Consider the following 16,904-nt stretch of genomic DNA (forward strand, 5'->3'; position numbering starts at 1 on the left):
TCTAACAGACCTGACTTGTGTGACCAGCCCTGGACAGATGCAGACTAGAACTTGTATATAGATGAAAGTAGCTGCGTGACAGCGCAAGGTGAACGGCTGGCTGGATATGCAGAGGTCACCTTAACAGAGACGGTGGAGGCTAAGCCCCTCCCTCAAGGGACATTAACTCGGAAGGCTGAGCTAATTGCCTTGACTGGAATAGAACTAAGGCAAGGGAAAAATTTAAATGTTTTTCTGACTCGCCGAGTACACAGGACACTGTACAAGGAGAAGGAACTATTAAATTCTGGAAAAAAATAAATAAAGAAAGACATCAAGTATCAGCAGGAGATAACTTCAGTTGTTAAAGGCAGTATAGGAACCCCAGGAAGTAGCAGTTATGCACTGTTGTGGACATCAAAGAAATGCTTCCACCATCGCTAAAGGGAACACTAGGGTTAGTACTGAGGCGAAAAGGGCTGCATCCCAGGTGTCACGAGTAGCTCCCCTCATCCCATGGGTTCCTGAGCTCATCTCTATCTACTCCCAGGAGGAAGAGGAATAGTTAGCAGCGGAAAGGAGCCAGGAAACAGAGGCTAAATGGACGAGTAGCAATCCCCCAAATTCTAGGAGCCACCATAGTGACAGGAGTATTCAATAAAGTTGCTGGGCCAGTACTTCTACACCTCCACCTGACAGCCCTGATCAAAAACTGCAGTCTACAGTGTATCACCTGTAGCCAGTTCAACATGTGCCAAGGACCAGCGGTACCCCCAGGAATCCAATCGTATGGGGCGGCACCCTTTGAGGACTTCCAGTCTTTGGTGACTGTACATCTTGTATCTCTAGAAGATCAAGAGGACCAAGTCTAGGTCTGGAATTAGAACCTGGTCCACCTAAAACCAAGGAAGAAAGAACTTTACACCATCATCCTGACATCCAACTTGCCCTGCTCCAGCCACATACCGGGAGCTGGCTGGTCAATGCATGGCTGAAACCTGAGGAAACTCCTCAAAGAACTTGCCTTAATTAAACTTTGGACTTTCAAAAGAGGATTGTGCGCTGCTCTAAGTAAAAAAATGCTATTTTTACACTGATCACTCAGGAATAGTAAAAGAATCAATAGCCCTTTTGTGGGAGAGCTTGCACAAGCGTAAATTAGAAATAGAAAATAATCAGAGCTGGTATAAATGTCTCTTGGCTAACAACTCTGATATCAGCCCTGGCTAATCCCCTAGTGTTATTAAGTGTTATTACTCCTACTCCTGACCGTGGGCCCTTGCATTATATTGGACTCTTTCAGGTAGAAAGCTAGAGGTAACACACCCAGTACCGGCCCCATGATTGGGTCCTTGAATTTACAAGCAGAGGGGGAAATGAAAGAACCAGACCAGCTCCATCTTAGGAATTAAGTTTCACTCCCCCCAGCCCCCGCCATTTCACCCAGTAAGTTTCACCTCCCAGGCATGCCCAGGCAAGCCCAGGCATCACGAGACAACTGCCCACCAATCAGGGACCCTTCCTCCCCACCTAACCAATCCAGAATTGCCCCCTTCGTTTCAAGCTGTGCACGCCCACCCACTGCTTGGGACCATAAAAACCTCCTGCTCCAGAGCTCAGGGCTCCTGGCATGGATCCGTTGTAGAGGAGACCCCAGCAGTCTTGCAATAAAACGGCTTTTTGCTTTTACATTGGACTCGGCTCCCTGGTGGTCTTTGTGGGGGATTTCAGGATCTGGGCACAACAGCTATTTTACCAAGGCTTTGGCTGAAATAGTATTTCCAAAAGTGCCCTGACTATGTTAAGGAATTAAGGTTAACTTTTATAAGAAGCCCTTTGGAAAAAGCTGGCCAGATACCCATCAGTAACATTTCCTGATCTGTGGTAAGTAATAAAGATCCCTTTCTGACAGATCTAGATATTGAAATGTACTTGGGGACCTCAAGAAAAGAGAAATTTACCTAATGCAAACAGGTATCTAATGCCACAGATGAAACCTGGGCTCCTGAAAAAGCTTAAGTCTAACATGAAAATTTCTTATAGAAAGCTTCAGCAAAGACAATTTTAAAAAAGGAGCCTAAATAGCTAATAATTAATCATTCTTACTACACTTTATGCAAATAATTAAGCCCAGTATACCAGCAGTACAGCTTATTTTGGTAACTAAGTTAGTTCTCCTATAATTTGTCTTTAGTAAAAAGAGAAATTAGAGACAGAAATGATTCAAAAAAGGCTGTGGCCCACCCGTATTAAATCCCAACCTTGTCTGTAATGTCAACTCATAAAATAAAACATAACTATTTTACGAAAGTAATCTGTTAAATAGAATTAAGAAACTGGCCAAGAAGTATAAAATTGTATACTTAAAAAAATTTTTTGTACTTTAGAATATCAAATATCTATTGATATTAAATAGTAAATGAGCCAAGTGTTTTTAAAAAATAAAATTATTTTAATAATCAAATTTATAACAGCTATATAAGTATTAACATATCTGATAATTATAAACCCAGAATATTTTTTACATATTTTATGTTACTAGTTTATTAGATGAATAAAAAATAATCATATTGGTTTTAATAATATCAGTTTTTGTAAAATAAAATTAAACCAAACACATCCTACTTTATAAATTATCCACAAGGAGCACTTTAATATCACATTGTAATCTGTCCAACTCAGCTACCTATAGTGCTAGGATTAGAGGTGTGAGCCATCGCACCCAGCCTTACTTTCATTATTTTATATAATTGAATTTAATGTATCTAGTTTTGGGGAGAAGCTGTATTATTTCATTTACCATAATGTTAAGATTTATCTTTATTAGAGATGTTAAAAGATTCCCTGATTTTTAGAAGCTGAGTAATACTCTATTATTTTTATATCTTAAATTATATTTCACCATTTATTTTTTGAGGCAGGTGTAGATAGGAAAGTGAATTATATTTTAATATCCTTTTTTTTCTATTAAATCATAACTGTATACAATGATATGATTATGGGGCATCATACACTCACTTCATAAGCCATTTGACACATTTTTATCACAGTGGTTAACATAGCCTTTCCGGCGTTATCTCAGTTACTGTGCCAAAACATTTACATTCTACATTTACTAAGTTTCGCAAATACGCCTGTAATATGCACCACAGGTGTGATCCCTCCGATTCCCCTCCCTCTACCCACCCCCCCCTTTCCCACTTCCCCCTATTGTTAAGTTGTAGCTGGGTTATAGCTTTCAAGTGAGAGTCCCAAATTAGTTTCATAGTAGGGCTGTGTACATTGGGTATTTTTTCTTCCATTCTTGGGATACTTTACTAAGAAGAATATGTTCCAGCTCCAAACATGTAAACATGAAAGAGGTAAAGTCTCCATCTTTCTTTAAAGATGTAGTTATTTTACTAAGGGCATGGTATACATATACCACAATTTATTAATCCATTCGTGGATCGATGGGCACTTGGGCTTTTTCCATGACTTAGCTATTATGAATTGGGCTGCAATAAACATTCTGGTACAAATATCTTTGTTATGTTGTGATTTTTGGCCTTCTGGGTATATGCCCAGCAGAGGGATTACAGGATTGAATGGCAGATCTATTTTTAGATCTCTGAGTGTTCTCCATATATCTTTCCAAAAGGAATGTATTAATTTGCATTCCCACCAGCAGTGCAGAAGTGTTCCCTTTTCTCCGCATCCACGCCAACATCTCTGGTCTTGAGATTTTGTGATATAGGCTAGTCTCATTGGAGTTAGATGATATCTCAAAGTAGTTTTGATTTGCATTTCTCTGATGATTAAAGATGATGAGCATTTTTTCATATGTCTGAAGGCCGTGTGCCTGTCTTCCTCAGAGAAGTTTCTCTTCAAATCCCTTGCCCAGCCTGCGATGGGATCCCTTGTTTTTTTCTTCTTGCTGATGCGTTTGAGTTCTCTATGGATTCTGGTTATTAAACCTTTGTCAGAGATATACCCTGCAAATATCTTCTCCCATTCTGAGGGCTGTCTGCTTGCTCTGCTTACTGTGTTCTTAGCTGTGCAGAAGCTTTTTAGTTTGATCAAGTCCCAGTAGTGTATTTTTGAAGCTGCTTCAATTGCCCGGGGAGTTCTCCTCATGAAATACTCACCCAGACCAATTTCTTCAAGGGTTTTCCCTGCCCTCTCCTCTAGTATTTTTATAGTTTCATGTCTTAAGTTTAAATCTTTAATCCAGTGAGAGTCTATCTTAGTTAATGGTGAAAGGTGTGGGTCCAATTTCAGTCTTCTGCAGGTTGCCAGCCAGTTCACCCAGCACCATTTGTTAAATAGGGAATCTTTTCCCCACTGAATGTTTTTAATTGGCTTGTCAAAAATCAAATAGCGGTAAGTAGCTGGATTCATCTCTTGGTTCTCTATTCTGTTCCAGATATCTACTTCTCTGTTTTTGTGCCAATACCATGCTGTTTTGATCACTATCGATTTGTAGTAAAGTCTGAGGTCTGGTAGTGTGATTCCTCCTGTTTTGTTTTTATTTCTGAGTAATGTCTTGGCTATTCGAGGTTTTTTCTGATTCCATATAAAACGAAATAATGTTTTTTCCAGATCTTGAAAATATGACAGTGGAGCTTTAATAGGGAGTGCGTTGAAATTATATATTGCTTTGGGTAGTATGGACATTTTGATAATGTTGATTCTTCCTAGCCATGAGCATGGTATGTTTTTCCATTTGTTAACATTTTCAGCTATTTCTTTTCTTAGAGTTTCATAGTTCTCTTTATAGAGATCTTTCACGTCTTTTGTTAGGTAAATTCCCAAATATTTCATCTTCTTTGGCACTACTGTGAATGGGATAGAGTCCTTAACTGCTTTTTCAATTTGACTGTTGTTGGTGTATATAAAGGCTACCGATTTATGAATGTTGATTTTGTAACCTGAGACGCTGCTGTATTCCTTGATCACTTCTAGAAGTTTTGTAGTAGAGTCCCTAGTGTTTTCCATTTACACAATCATATCATCTGCGAAGAGCAAAAGTTTGATCTCTTCTGACCCTATATGGATACCCTTGATCGCCTTTTCTTCCCTAATTGCAGTGGCTAAAACTTCCATTACAATATTAAAGAGCAGTGGAGACAATGGGCAGCCTTGTCTGGTTCCTGATCTGAGTGGAAATGATTCCAATTTAACTCCATTCAATATGATATTGGCTGTGGGTTTGCTGTAGATAGCCTCTATCAGTTTAAGAAAAGTCCCTTCTAGACCAATTTTCTTGAGTGTTCTGATCATGAAGGGATGCTGGATATTATCAAAAGCTTTTTCTGCATCAATTGAGAGAATCATATGGTCTTGTTTTTTAATTTGTTTATGTGCTGAATTACATTTATAGATTTACGTATATTGAACCAGCCTTGAGACCCTGGGATAAAACCAACTTGGTCATGATGTATAATTTGTTTGATGTGTTGCTGGATTCTGTTTGTTAGGATCTTGTTGAATATTTTTGCATCTATATTCATTAGTGAAATTGGTCTATAATTTTCTTTTCTTGTTGGGTCTTTTCCTGGTTTGGGGATCAGGGTGATGTTTGCTTCATAGAACGTGTTGGGTAGTCTTCCTTCTTTTTCTACATTTTGGAACAGGTTGAGTAATATAGGTACTAATTCCTCTTTAAATGTTTGGTAGAATTCTGTCGTGAAACCATCTGGTCCCGGGCTTTTCTTTTTAGGGAGGTTTTGTATAGTTGATGCTATTTCTGAACTTGATATGGGTCTGTTCAACATTTCCACTTGATTCTGGTTAAGTCTTGGAAGGTGGCGTGCTTCCAAGTATCGGTCTATTTCCTTCAGATTTTCATATTTCTGAGAATAAAGTTTCTTGTAATATTCATTAAGGATTTTTTGGATTTCTGATGAGTCTGTGGTTATTTCGTCTTTGTTGTTTCTGATTGATGATATTAGAGATTTTATTCTTTTTTTCCTGATTAGGTTGGCCAGAGGTTTATCTATTTTATTGACCTTTTCAAAAAACCAGCTTTTTGATTTATTGATCTGTTGTATTATTCTTTTGTTTTCAATTTCATTTAATTCTGCTCTAATTTTGGTTATTTCTTTTCTTCTACTGGGTTTGGGGTTGGAATGTTCTTCCTTTTCCAGTTGCGTGAGATGTCCCATTAAGTTGTTAACTTCCTCTCTTTCCGTTCTCTTGAGGAAGGCTTGCAGTGCTATAAATTTCCCTCTTAGAACTGCCTTTGCAGTGTCCCAGAGGTTCTGATAGTTTGTGTCTTCATTGTCATTTTGTTCCAAAAAATTGGTGATTTCTTTCTTAATCTCATCTCTGACCCAGCTATCATTCAGCATAAGGTTATTTAACTTCCATGTTTTTGTATGGGTATGCAGATTCCTGTTGTTACTCAATTCAAGTTTTATTCCATGATGGTCCGAGAAGATGCATGGAATAATTTCTATTCCTTTAAATTTACTGAGGTTAGACTTGTGACCTAAAATGTGATCAATTTTGGAGTAAGTTCCGTGGGCTGATGAGAAGTATGTGTATTCAGTTTTGTTGGGATGAAATGTTCTGTAGATGTCTGCTAAATCTAAATATTGGATGGTTAGGTTTAAATCTAAGGTTTCTTTGCTCAGCTACTTTCTGGAAGATCGATCCAACACTGCCAAGGGAGTGTTGAAATCTCCAACGATTATGGAGCTGGAGGAAATCAAGTTACTCATGTCTGTTAGAGTTTCTCTTATAAATTGAGGTGCATTCTCTTTGGGTGCATTGATATTAATAATTGAGATCTCGTCATATTGAGTATTACCCTTAACAAATATGAAGTGACCATTCTTGTCCTTCCTTACTTTTGATGGTTTAAAGCCTACTGTATCTGCAAATAAAATGGCAACACCTGCTTTTTTCTGATTACCATTTGCCTGAAATATGGATGACCATCCTTTCACCCTGAGTCTGTATTTGTCTTTTAATTTGAGATGTGACTCTTTTATGCAACAAATATCTGGCTTGAGTTTTTGTATCCAGTCAGCTATCCTATGCCTCTTTAGAGGACAGTTTAAGCTATTCACATTGATGGAGAGTATTGATAAGTCTGGTGGAATTTTGGGTATCGAGTTTTTCAAAGGTCCAGTGGACCTTTTTAATCCTTTCGCCAGTGTGGAAGTTGGAGTTTGATCCGAAGTTTCTGTGTGAGTTTACTTTTGTGGTATAGGATTGGGTTGGTCATTGTGGAGGATAGGTCTGAGAACATCCTGAAGAGCTGGTTTACTTATGGCAAATTTTTTCAACATATGAATGTCATTGAAGTATTTAATTTCTCCATCATAGATGAAACTCAGTTTAGCTGGATACAAGATCCTGGGTTGAAAGTTTTTTTGCTTTAGGAGATTAAAAGTTGATGACCAGCCTCTTCTTGCTTGAAAAGTTTCAGCAGAGAGATCTGCAGTTATTCTAATATTCTTACCTTTGTACGTTATAGTTTTCTTTCGCCGGGCTGCTTTGAGAATCTTCTCTTTCATGTTAACTTTAGTGAAGCTAATTATGATATGTCTGGGAGATGGCTTATTGGGGTTGAATCGTGCTGAGGTTCTGAAGCTGTCTGCTATCTGAATTTCAGATTCTCTAGGCATGTCTGGAAAATTTTCTTTCATAATTTCATGTAGAAGGGCCTCTGTGCCCTTGGCAGCCACTTCATCGTTCTCCGAAATTCCTATAACCCTTATGTTGTTTTTTTTCGAATTATCTGAGAGTTCTCTGAGTGAGTGATCCGTTTTTGCTCTCCATTTCTCTTCCTCTTTGAGAGATTGGGAACGTTCGAAGACTTTATCTTCAATGTCAGAAATCCTTTCTTCTGCTTGCTCCATTCTGTTACTGAGGGATTCTACTGTATTTTTCATAACTTTGAGGGCTGTAAGTTCTTGTTTCAGTGTGTCTAAGTCTTTGGTGGTTTTGTCTTTAAATTCGTTAAATTCTTGAGACAATTTTTGAATTTCTCCTCGAATTCCTAATTCCATTTTATTAATCTTGTCTGCAAACCAAATTCTGAATTCGACTTCTGACATCTCAGCCAGTTGTTTATGAATGGGATCTTCAATCACATCTGCCGTATCTTTTCTTGGGGGGGTTGATCTATTCTGGTTATTCATGTTACCAGAGTTTTTCCACTGATTCCGCCCCATGGTTTACTCCCTTTGGTTTTTCCCCTGGGGGTTTATCGAGGGCCCGTACAGTGTTATGGCCTGAGAAACTGGGGCCCTGTCTGGTGTGGTGGAGCAAAGTGGTTCTGTCTTGTTTTCAGCTGGTTTCTGTTTGATCCTATTGCAACTTCTACTCTGGCTTGAAGTCTCAGCTGTGTGGAAAAATCAGCAATTAAGTCACCCCGCCTGCCCACCTCTGGCCCCAGTTGGAAAAGGAGAATCAAACCTTCCTACAATCGCACACCCAGCGCACCGCCTGAAAAGTCCTCAGTCTATTAGCCCAGTTCAAAAGGTCCGAATCAACTGTCTCAATCGGCACTTGTCTCGGGTGGAAGGGTTCAAGAGGTCTCTGGGAACTGGATCACAGGGGCCTGGTGACTCCTCTGACACAGCTCACCCCAGTGCAGCGTGGAGTCAGGGGGAGCCACCCAGCAAACAGAGCAGTCTGGGAAGGTTGACGTCTCCTTCCCCACTTTGCCCCTCCGTCGGACCCAGTCACTGGTATCTCTGCAGATGGCTAACCCAGTTGCCTGCAGTGAACAGACACTCCAGATGTTTGCACCTGCCTGAATCGCAAGGAAGTCTGCCAGGCCCCCGCAGACTGCCGCTATCTAGCAGGAGGAGATGGGGCCTGACATCTTTGAGTGTTTGGTGCAGGTGATGGGAAGGAGGTGTTCACTCAGGCTTAGCCCCCTCTCTGATGGATGCTGCTAACAGAACAGAACAGAACAGACAACTTTGTGAGGTTCTGTCTCTGTTCCTGTTGTCGCCTACAGAAGACGGGCTGTTTTGAGTTCAAACGTCTTTGCTGTTGGAGAATTGCGTCTGAACACCTCTCTGGGTCGGCCCCGCCCTGGAATCTTCCCGGGTTTGTGAGCCGAGTGGCCGGTGGCCTCCTCTGGTGCCCAGGGAGACAGGGGGTGTGGCCTCAGAATACCCAGAAGTGAGCGTTCTGCCGTTAAAGAAAAAATGGCTGTTGATCTACCTCCAGGGAACTGCTGCTCTGGTGTGGGCACTCAGGCGACCCTTTTCTCCTCTGTCCCGCGCCCCAGAGTCAGCACTGAGCGGCCGCAGTTTGTGCTGGGTCCACACCCCTTAAGAGATCCCCCAAGAATCAGAACTCTTGGGGGATGGGCCCCCAGACCCCGATTGGGAGTGGGGGGGGGAAGCTAGAGTTTCTTTCAGTTTTACGCAATACTGCGGTCGGGGAGGGCTCCTGCACTGCACCACAGGGAAGTGCCGCCAAGGCTTGATTTCCCCTCAGCAGCGTGCCCTCTCCTTGCTCACGTATCCCAGAGTCAGCGCTGACCTGCGCAGCTCAGGCACTGTGCACTCCCCTCGAGAAATCACCCAAGGAGCTGAACTCCTGGGGGATAGGCCCTCAGACCCCGAGTGAGAGTAGGGGTTCTCAGCTCTCAGCGGGGAGGCCAGAGTCTGATTCAGTCTTGGGCCCCCTATGCCCGGGGAGGGTTGGTGCACTGCACCGCAGGGAAGTGCCGCCAAGGCTTGATTTCCCCTCAGCAGAGTGCCCTCTCCTCGCTCACATATCCCAGAGTCGGCGCTGACCTGACGCAGCTCAGGCACTCTGCACTCCCCTCGAGAAATCACCCAAGGAGCTGAACTCCTGGGGGATAGGCCCTCAGACCCCGAGTGAGAGTAGGGGCTCTCAGCTTTCAGCGGGGAGTCCAGAGTCTTATTCAGTTTTGGGCCCCGTATGCCCGGGGAGGGTTGGTGCACTGCACCACAGGGAAGTGCCGCGAGGCGTGACTCCCCCTCAGCCCGGTGCCCTCTCCTCACTCGCACGCCTCAGAGTCAATGCTGACCAGTCGCAACTCGGGGACTGTCCACTCCCCTTGAGAAATCACCCAAGGATCCGAAGTCCTGGGGGACAGGCCTCCAGACCTCAGTGGGCGGGAGGGGAGCGCCGGGGATTCAGGGTTGCTGGCAAAGGATTCCTAAAGTTTTATTCAGCCCTATGTCCGGCAGGAGAACGCCACGGCACCCCAGTAGGGGAGGTAGGTCCAGTTTTTAGAAGGTCTCTCCCGTGGAGTGTAGTGGGAGGGCCTTTAATTTCTGCCCGCTTGTTCAATTGTGGGGCTCATGAGCTGGTCTCATGGGGGAGGGGGCTCCCGTCCACTTGGTGGTGGATTTTGTACCTTTTGTTTGCGTCCTTGTGATCACAACTTGCCTCAGCTGTGTTGATGTGCGTTCTTCAGCCTTCTCTCTTGGTGAGGCTCAAGTCCACCAGGATACTTACTAAATTCCTGTCCCTTAACTCTCCTTCTGGACGGGAGCCTTTGTTGAAAGCTGGCTTCAGTCCGCCATCTTGTCTCTGTCTCACGATCCAGAACTTGTCTTTTTCAACTTATTCAGCACTTACTGTATTTGACTCATGTCTGTACTGTGACTACCTTTGCATGGAAATCTGTCTTGTCTACAAGCAACCAAGTGATGGCAAAAATTGGAAGGAGTACCTAGTCAGGAGGCAGGCTGGGTACTGGAAGTCATTTTAATATCTTTATTTTAATACATAAAACAAATGGAAAATTATGCTATGACTGTTTTGTATATAATGATACATTTAGCTATTATTTCCCATTTTCCTTATCCATGTATGTCTGGCAAATTTTAGGACACTCTGTACAGATAAAAACTACAAACGAAATTGACTCAGGTGAGGTCACCTACTTTAAGAAATAGGTTGGGAGCAGAACCAGGTAGATGGCAGGAGCTCACTGACATTTTTCAAAGAAATATAAATGGCCAGTGAGCATTTCAAAGGATGCCTACAGTACTAATTATTAGAGAAATGCAAAGCAAATTACAATGAAATATTACATCATACTCACAATCAACACTAAAAAAAAGTGTGTCGAGTATTTAGAGAAATTAGAAACTTTTTGAAATGTTGGTGAGGAGAAATGTTGCTGACGCTATTAAAATGTATGAAGGAGGGCGATGCCCCTACCTCAGTGGGTAGGGTGCCAACCACATACACCAATTCTGCTGGGGGTCAGCTAAAACTATAATGAAAACTGCAACAACAACAAAAATAGGCGGGCATTGTTGTGGGCATCTGTATTCCCAGCTGCTTTGGAAGCTGAGGCAAGAGAATTGTTTGAGCCCAGGAGTTTGAGGTTGCTATGAGCTGTTATGCAACGGTGCTCTAACCAGGCGATAGCTTGAGACTCTGTCTCAAAAAATATATTAATAAAAAATAAATGTATGGGGCAGTGCCTGTGGCTCAGTGAGCAGGGCGCCGTCCCCATATACTGAGGGTGGCGGGTTCAAACACAACCCCGGCCAAACTGCAACTAAAAAATAGCCGGGCGTTGTGGCGGGTGCCTGTAGTCCCAGCTACTTGGGAGGCTGAGGCAAGAGAATCACGTAAGCCCAAGAGTTAAGAGGTTGCTGTGAGCTGTGTGACGCCACGGCCCTCTACCAAGGGCGGTACAGTGAGACTCTGTCTCTACAAAAAAAAAAAATAAATAAATAAATGTATGAAGGTTTCTCAGAAAACTAAAATTAAAAGTTATTATTTGATCCAGGGATCTCACATCTGGGTATATATCCAAAATACGCACTGCAGAACAGGGAAGATACATGTACTCACTCACATTCATCACAGCATTATTTATAAAAGCCAAAACGTGGCCAGACACAGTGGCTCACACTTACAATCCTAGCATTTTGGGAGGATGAGGCAGAAGGATAGCTGGACCACAGGAGTTCGAGACCAGGCTAAGGAACAGTGAGACCCCATCTCTACTAAAAGAAGAAAAGTATAGCCAGATGTGGTGGCCACCTGTACTTCCTGCTTTTTGGAAGGCTGAGGCAGGAGAATCGCTTGAACCCAGGTGTTGGAAGTTGTTCTAAGCTGGGAAGATGCTACAGTATTCTAGCAACACAGTGAGCCTCTATCTCAAACAAAAATTCTCTTTTCTAGACAAATACAATGCTCCACTGTGACTATAGACCTAACTCAAGCAGGTATTTTTTCTTAATATTAGTTAACAGCTAATCAAATGAGCAGGTATACTGAATATTTTATGCAGCACATGACAATAAAATTTCATGGAAATGTACAATTCATTAACGTGAGATACTTATCAGAAAATGTTAATAAACATTTAAAAACAGTAAAGATAATTTTTATTGTTATTAATATATTGCTATTTTTACAGAACGTGAAAAGGTTTAATTCACCCTTTAGATGCAATCAAAAAGGTTTATAAATAAAATAAAAATATTAACCTCGTAAAATATGATAAATCATACTATTTAAAATAGGCATTTGGGAAAAATTAAAATATCATTTCAGTATAGGTTGAGGAAAGTGATGACAATCCTCCTGATTTCTTTTTGCCCAGAGTAAACTAGAACTTTCAAGTGAGCCTTTTAATAAATATGGAATGCCTACTCATCCAAATTACTTGTTACATAAGTTGAAATTCTAACACATAGTTTTGAATATTTAAACCTAAAATTATAGAAAATTGAATACAGAATGAAATAGAATGTGGAAACATATATAGAGACAGTAAAATCAGCAAGATGGTAGAACAAAAGTCCCATGTTCATGTATTCCTCCCATGGTAACAAAAATCTGGGAGCCATCTATGGAAAAAAATGCTTCCATGTCAGCCCAGCACAGCGACTCACACCTGTCATCTCACCTACTTAGAGACTGAGGTGAAAGGATCACTTCAGTCCAGCAGTTTGACACCAGCCTAGGCAATAAAATAAAAAACCATCTCACAAAAAGTGATTATATGAGAGCTTTAGAATCCACAAAGGAAGTTATGAAATTTTCCTAATGCTCTTAAGGAGAGTCACTTAGAGAAGGTTGACCCTCATTTACTTGGCAAACTAAAGGACCCCTGATCTTGGTTACTGATTGGAGAATTCCCACTGAGAATTCTCAAGTGACCATGTGGGCCTCTCCAACTTCTCCCAGCCATAATCTGGAAGTGGTGCTACCCATCCAGAGACCTGGAGGAAGATGCAAACTCATGACCATGGAGACAGGCCTGCAGATCTTGGCACTCAGTGTGCGTTTATGTGTTTATATAACTATTTGTGCGTGTGTATGCATACACACACACAAACGCACAAATAGCATATACAAATGTGGATAGATACAAAAATACACATGCAAACACACTGGAATGTCCACAGTGGGCCATCTTCCGACATTGACCACCTCCCCAAGCTGACCTGATTTGCATAGACGAGACATGCACCACATGTGTACATGGTACAGCAGGCCTGGTTCCTTTTCTTTTTTTTTTGTAGAGACAGACTCTCACTGTACCGCCCTCGAGTAGAGTGCCATGGCATCACACGGCTCACAGCAACCTCTAACTCTTGGGCTTACGCGATTCTCTTGCCTCAGCCTCCCGAGCAGCTGGGACTACAGGCGCCCGCCACAACGCCCGGCTATTTTTTTGTTGCAGTTTGGCCGGGGCTGGGTTTGAACCTGCCACCCTCGGCATATGGGGCCGGCCCCCTACTCACTGAGCCATAGGCACCGCCCCAGGTCTGGTTCCTTATGCTAATCACCTCCGTATGTTGTCAAGTTTGTTACAGTCCCTGGAGTGGTCAAAGTTCAGAGGTTCTGCTGCATGGGTATGTATCTGTGTCTGTGTGTGTATGAGTAAGCATATCCTAAGCCAGAGATAATTATAAGAGTTATTTTGTAGCAACAGAGACACTACTGTACCTCAGGAATACTATAAACTCCTGAATGACATAATATATTTAATAAATGTGGGCCGGTGACAGTAGCTCATGCCTGTAATTCTAGCACTCTGGGAAGCCAGGGCGGGTGGATTGTCCTGAGCTCAGGAGTTCCAGACCAGCCTGTGCCAGAGCTAGACCTTGTCTCTAAGAAAAAAAAAAAAAAAAAAAAGCCAGGCATTGTGGCAGGTGCCTATAGTCCCAGCTGGGGCAGGAGAATCGCTTAAGCTCAAGGAAATAAAATAAAATAATAAAATAAAATAAGAAATGTAGCCTTCTGGGCCTTGGTCCTCCACCCCCTCCCACTGAGCCTGTTCCTGTCTACTGAAAAGAGTCTGGGAATTCTTCACTCTGATTCCATCGGACCTTACCCCACCCCAGCTATCTATTGTTTGAAAACTAAAAATAATCTCACTGTATTAGTTTTTACTAGAACCAATCACCTGTCATGCCTGGAACAAGGATTGTACCCAAATTGCCCTTAGCCCCAATAATCACGAAGTGCACATCTTTAAGAAAAACGGGAGCCAGTGGATGAAAGCTCATGAACTCAAGGAGCACAACAGACACATCACAGGTATTGGACTGGGCTCCCAAAAGCGACCGCACTGTCCCTTGTGGGGCAGACCGCAATCCCCGTCTGGAGTCAGAAAGATGGTGTCTGGAAGCCAACCCTGGTGATCCTGAGAACTAATGGTGCAGCCACTGTTGTGAAGTGGTCCCCCTTAGAGAACAAATTTGCTGTGAGAAGCGGAGCACGACTCATTTCTGTTTGTTACTTTGAGTCTGAAAATGGCTGATGGATAAGCAAACACATTAAAAAGCCGATTCCCTCCACAGTCAATCCTCAGCTTGGATTGGCATCCCAACAATGTTTGCTGACAGCAGATCACGTTGTAATAACTGACCCAGCAAAAAGTCCCCTAAAGGCTCCTGACTGTCTTAGCCTGAGTCCCCGCATGTCTCAACCCTCCCCCTTGGGTTAATTCCTCAAACAGGTTTCAGAACAGAACAAGGAAGTTCCCTGAGTTCCCAAGAACTCCTAGCAAAAGGTAACAATGGGAAAGCTTACCCCAACTCCCTAGCAATGGGTAAACAGTGATGAAAAAAATTACCTACACAAAGTTCCCAGACTACTGTATCTCCCAAGCTATCCCCATGCCAACTGCCACATTCTCATGCCAACTGCCATGCTATAGCCCCCTAACTATAACCCTACCCCTGAGCTAACCAACCACTTTCTGCTTCTATTTTTACTTAACTTGCCATGTAGCACAAAAAGGGTATAAAGACAGCCTGCTTTTCTCTTCAGGGCTGTTTCCCTTCGGACGGCGGCCCACCTGTGCAGGTGTAATAAATCACCATCTGATTTATACCTGAAGTGGGGTCCAAGTTTTTCTTCCAGGTGGCAAATGAGTTACAACAATGTGACTGCAAATGCAGAGTGTTTTCTGCCTATATTAAAGAAGTGGATGAAAAGCCAGCCAAGTACATCCTGGTGCAGCAAGTTGCCTTTTGGTCAGCTGATGTCAGAGTTTGGGGGCAGTTGAACAGGTGGCTGGGTCCATGGGGTCAGCTTCTCCACCAGTGGGAGCTGCCTGCCCTGGGTCAGTCATGACAGCACCGTGTCTGTTGCTGATGCTTCAAAAAGTGTACAGGTCTCAACTCTGAAAACAGAGTTCCTGCCACTCCTGAGTGTGTCATTTGTCTAAGAGAATAGCGTTGTGGCTGCTGGCCATGACTGCTGCCCAATGCTCTTTAACTACGATGACCGCAGCTGCTTGACCTTTGTGTCCAAGTTAGACATTCCAAAACTGAGCATCCAGCGCAACATGTCTGCCATGAAACATTTCTGCAACATGGACAAGAGGGCCACGACCAAGGACCGCAATACAGCCCTGGAGACACTGCACCCCAATAGCACCACTCAAGTGTCTACTTATGAGGTGGACAAGCAAGATTGTCTCAAATTTTGCACTACTGGCATTGATGGAGCCATGACAATTTGGGATTTCAAGACCTTAGAATCTTCTATCCAGGGCCTCCGGATAATGTGAAGCTTGAGTGAGCCTCTGCAATCCAGAATGACAAACAGTTGCTGATCGCAGCTCTGCCATTGGATGGAGAGGAAAGCCAGCCCCAAGGAACACTAAAAACACGTATCGTGCAAATATTATGTGGTTTTGTTTGAGTATAAAATTGGTGAAAGTATTGGTTTTTTTAAAGCAGCAATGATTTTTTTTTTCGATTTCATTGCATTCTTGACCAAAGCTTCTCTTTAAGTAGTTTATTATGGAGAACTGTCACACTAACTTAAAGGAAAGGGTGAGGGAGATATGTAAATTCGTCCAGTAGAAAATTAAATTAAATTACTGCAAAAAAAAAGAAAAGAAAAGAAATGTACCTGCTGGATGTAGGGGATCATACTTCTAATCCTAACACTCAGGGAGGTCAAGGCAAATAGACAGCCAGAGTTCAGGAGGTCAAAACCACCCTCAAGCAAGAGGCAGACACCAGCTCTACTAAAAATTCCAAACTAGCCAAATGTAGTGGACAGAGCCTGTAGTCCCAGCTACTCAAAAGGCTGAGGCAAGGGGATCCTTTGAGCCCAAGAATTAAAAGTTGCTGTGATCTATAATGCAATGGCACATGGCTTCGTGGCAAAAAAAAAAAAAAAAACAAAAAACAAAAAGAGAATTGTAAGGAGTAGATACATGTAACTATATTAAGTTTGGCAAATTAGAACACATAGAAATTAAATTATTTATCACAGTCCATATAAAAACAAAATTTGAAATTTGGGGACATCCTTAGTTGTTTTGATAAAATTATTGACTATAATTTCTGAGAATCTTATTTGAAACATTCATAGCATAAAAAAATGTAAAACGGAAAACATACAACTATTTGTGGTGTTTCTAGGATTTCTGAACCAAACGCGAACATCACCACTTCACTCACGTATTTTGGATATAGTGCTAAAGAAAAAGAAACTTTTTTTTT

The 16,904-nt window shown here is 42.3% G+C and overlaps 1 pseudogene; it reads left to right on the forward strand.

Annotated features, from left to right (window-relative positions):
* The first annotated feature begins 14,349 nt into the window (after positions 1-14,349).
* Positions 14,350-15,958, forward strand: LOC128579084 (actin-related protein 2/3 complex subunit 1A-like; annotated as a pseudogene).
* Positions 15,959-16,904: the final 946 nt, after the last annotated feature.

Source organism: Nycticebus coucang, chromosome Y (genome assembly GCF_027406575.1).
Source record: "Nycticebus coucang isolate mNycCou1 chromosome Y, mNycCou1.pri, whole genome shotgun sequence".
In the NCBI taxonomy this organism is placed as follows: domain Eukaryota; kingdom Metazoa; phylum Chordata; class Mammalia; order Primates; family Lorisidae; genus Nycticebus; species Nycticebus coucang.